Here is a 4,758-nt window from a genome sequence, read left to right on the forward strand (position 1 = left end):
AATTGAAAAATGTAATCAATTCATTAAAATTTTAGTAAAATGTTGACAAAAATCACAGAAAAAACAGTCAGTTTCTAAAATTGAAAAGAATAGGCGTCCTACATTTTGGTGGGATGCAGATTGTTCTAGTGCTATGAAAACCAAATCAGATGCTTTTAAAACATTTCGTCGCTCTTGTACTAGAGAAAACTATTTGTTGTATTGTAGAGAGGAAGCTATGTTTACTCGTATTACTAAATTCAAGAAAAGGAATTATTGGAAACATTTTATTGAAAAATTTGATAGAGAAACTTCTTTATCAAAATTGTGGACTGTTGCAAAAAATTTAAGAAAGCATGACAATTCTACTCCCAATACATTGGAATATACAGATAGTTGGATTAATCAAATTTGCATCTAAAATTTGTCCTGATTTTGTTTCCTTGTAATATCAATTTTAAAAACAAACAGACCATCAATTTTTTCCCTGAACTTTGTTCTCCATTTTCAATAGATGAGTTTGATTTAGCATTATCTATAACTAACAATACTGCTCCGGGTATTGATAATGTTAAATTTATTGTTCTTAAAAGTTTACCATATGAAGGAAAAGTTCATTTACTTTCAATATATAATTGTTGTCTTTTGCAAAATATTTTACCGTTAGAATTGCGTTCAATTAAAGTAGTTAGTATACTAAAGCCTGGTAAAGATCCCTCGCTGACTGATAGTCGTAGACCAATTAGTTTACTGTCTTGCCTTCGTAAACTTATGGAAAGAATGATTCTAAATCGCCTTTTTTAAAGACACGGTGTCCGTGTCTTTAAATCGCCTTTAGTTATGGGCTGAAAAGAATGAAATTCTATCCACTTCTCAATTTGGTTTCAGAAAAGGTCGTGGAACCCGTGACTGTACAGCACTTTTAGCATCTCAAGTTTAATTATGTTTCAATAGAAAACAGGATGTTATTTCCACTTTTTTGGATGTATCCGGTGCATACGATTCTGTGCTTATTGATTTCCTTTAAAAAAAAAAATGAATGATTATAAAATTCCTCCCATTTTATCTAATTTTCTCTACAATTTATTTTCTTTCAAAATAATGCATTTTTATCATAATGGATCTTCTAAAATGGTCCGTTTTAGTTATTTCGGTCTACCTCAAGGTTCTTGCTTAAGTCCTTTTTTATATAATTTATTTACTAGTGATATATCAGCTGTAATTCCAAATGGATGTTATTTTTATCAATTTGCAGATGATAAGGTCATTTCTGTTAGTGGAAAAAACAGAGAAATTATTCGACATTACATGCAAATTTGTTTGGATAATATTGGATTATGGGCTTTTAATAATGGTTTCTCTTTTTCAGTTCCAAAAACTAAATTTATTATATTTTCACGTAAATATTCCATCATAAGTGTAAATTTATATCTTAATGGATTTGAAATTGAACAAGTAGATGAGTATAAATATCTTGGTATTTGGTTTGATTCTAAATTGAACTGGAATTCACATATAAAATACATTCAGAAAATTTGTTCGAAACGAATCAATTTTCTTCGTATCATTACTGGCACTTGGTGGGGTGTCCATCCTTCTGATATGATAACTCTTTACAATACTACAATACGCTCAGTTTTGGAGTATGGATGATTTACTTTTGGTTGTGCTAGTCAAACATATTTTTCAAAACTTGAAAAAATTCAAATTCGCTGTTTAAGGATTTGTTTAAAGTTAATGAATTCCACTCATACTAAATCTGTCGAAGTTTTAGCGGGAGTTGTTCCTCTCAAAATTCGTTTTAATGAGTTAAATTGTAAATTCCTAGTTCAATGTTTTAATAATAATCATCAAATAATTACTTTAAAAAATTTACAAGAAATTAATCCAACATGTAAAATGATAACAGCATTTGATTATTGTTCTACGGAAAATATTGTTCCATTTCATTCCAATATTTTTCATAATTGTGATATAAATGTTCATTCTTTTCATCCATTAATAGATATATCTTTACAAATGGAATTAAAACAAATTCCAATTAATGAGTCTTCGCGATTTGCTAAATTATTATTTGAGCGGAAATTTGATGGTTTTGATTCTCAATGTATGTTTTACACGGATGGATCTTTTATCAATAATAATTCTGGCTTTAGTGTTTATCATGTTGATAACGCACATTTTTTTAAACTGCAATCTCCTTGTTCTATTTTTATAGCCGAATTGTGTGCTTTATATTTTACATGTAATTTGATCAAAGAATGCTCTCCAAACATTTATATTATATGTACTGATAGCTTGAGCTGCTTAAATGCTATTAAATTCGTTAGTTTCAATTCTAAACACATCATTTAATTTTCATGTTGCGCAGCTTTTATATGATCTGCATTCTCGAGGATTCATCATTAAATTTGTCTGGGTTCCAGCACATTGTCAAATATTAGGTAACGAACAAGCCGATTCCTTAGCTAAGCTAGGTGCTTCTCGTGGCATTATTTTCAACCGTGACATATTTTATTCAGAACATTTTTCTAAATTAAAAAGATATTCTATCAACCTTTGGCAAAATGATTGGAACTCAAGTGATAAAGGTCGTTGGTGTCATTCCATATGTTCAAATGTGGATAAAAAACCCTGGTTTAAAAATTTATCTGTTGGCAGAAATTTTATTTGTCTTATTTCAAGACTCATGTCCAATCATTATATTTGCAATAGTCATTTATTTCGTATTAATATTGTAGATTCTAATCTATGTGAATGTGGTGCATCTTATAAAGACATTGATCACATTGTTTTTCATTGTCAGACGTATGTTATGCCAAGGAGAAAAATCATTGATAGTTTTCAATAATTAAATCATTCTGTACCTACATCGGTTCGAGATATTCTTGGTAGTAAATCTCTTGTTATGATGAAAATTATTTTTGAATATTTAAATGAAATTCGTTTTATTATTTGATATTGCCTTTCAAATTTTCTTTTTAGAGTTCAAGAAACATATTTGTCCCTCAACTATTGCTGATCGATGTTTTTCCTTCAAGATATTGGCTCGGTTATGGATTGTTTCCGGTTGAGCCTTTAGTATTAGTTTTACTTATTTTATAACGTATTTCGAAAAGATAAAGAGGTTTTGCGCCCTTTTGAGAAGTATTTTGGAAAAACAAATCACTCAAAAAGGTTTTCCTTCTTCCAAATTTTTGTTAAAATGAATAAATAAATAAATAAATAAGAGTATCTTATGATATTATACCTATTTGTATTATGAACGCAATGATCGATGGAAGTTCACAAGTTTTTCTTATGAGTCTCATTAGATGCTTCTTTTGTCTTTACAGTCGAAGCGCGTTATAACGACATCGCAAAGGACCGCCGCAATAGAGAAAAGTCGTTATAGAGAATAGATATAACATTGAAATATTTTTCATGGGACCGAAGAACGTCGCTATAGAGAGCTTTTGTCGTTATAAAAGTTGTCGTTATAACGAGCTTCGACTGTATTCCAAAAGAATTTCGTATGAAATTCTTACGTGGTTTTTGATAGGAAGTCGACTGTATTTCACAAGTGTTACTAATCATTGCCATACTCGCACTTATGAATCTCAATCGTGAATATTTTGTTATTAGCATCTCTCCACGTAATTCATAAGATTTTCGTATGGAATTGTTGAGAAAATCGTACTCCATTAGATTGTCTTATGAATGCCAATGATCAATGCGTTTGATATCCAAAAAGAGTTTCTTATGGAATTATATCTGTCTATGTAATGAGTGTTATTTCATAAGTCTGTTGTGGAATGTTATAAGATTCTCGAATGAAGAACAAAATACTTCTTATGTCTTAATTCCATAAGAAATTCTTATGTACCTCATACGTTCCGTTTCCTCAGTGTAAGAACAAGGGAGCAAATATTTGAATATAATTTCAATAGTTTTATTATCAAAAATATAATGTTACCTCTTAAAATCATTGAAAATTAAAAATTTGACAGGTAATTATTATCATAATCATCAGAAACTCATTGCATTTGTGTGCAAACATGAACCCTAATGCATGTTCAGTCGCATACACACTTTCCAATTGGAAATATGCATTTGATATTCCTCTGCGAAATTGACTATAGCAGTCATTATTTTCAAATGTTTTCTTTGTAGATGTCTAAGATTGGTATTGATATATGACCATTTGTTCGTTGCAACATTTAACAGATGTATTAGACAGTTAATTACTTTAAGCTGTAACTTTTTGAAATTAACGCGCTTGCAATTAAAAAAACTACGCTAATAAAAATGCAATGAACGAGTGTCCAGTGTATACCAACCAAAAGTATGAAATCACTTCACCGAGTATTGTAACACTTGTTTTTAGTAATGTAAATCCCCTGAAAAATTTAGAGTCACTACAAAAGCAACTTATGTTAACGGGAATTTTAAACTTGGGGTTTGGGCTAATGCACTTCTTTGATAAGTCAAAATATGTTAGAAATCAAACATATTCTGAGAAGTTTTGTTATAACGTATACATTCCATACGCATTCTAATATGTGTCGAATTCATACTAGATGTTGATTGATACACTTGAAAATATTGCAGATAGACTAGTTTAAATAGTGTGCATGAGCATAGGTGACCGTATGTACATAAAATAGTTTAATTATGATCTGACAATCATTGTATTCTGTACTTTCAACACTTCTAGGTGATATCATTTTACTGTTTTGTTTATTAGATCTATCACGTTTTCCGACAAATCTTGCAACTACTACTACCACCAGAATCTGA

This window comes from Aedes aegypti, chromosome 3 (genome assembly GCF_002204515.2).
Source record: "Aedes aegypti strain LVP_AGWG chromosome 3, AaegL5.0 Primary Assembly, whole genome shotgun sequence".
NCBI classification, from domain to species: domain Eukaryota; kingdom Metazoa; phylum Arthropoda; class Insecta; order Diptera; family Culicidae; genus Aedes; species Aedes aegypti.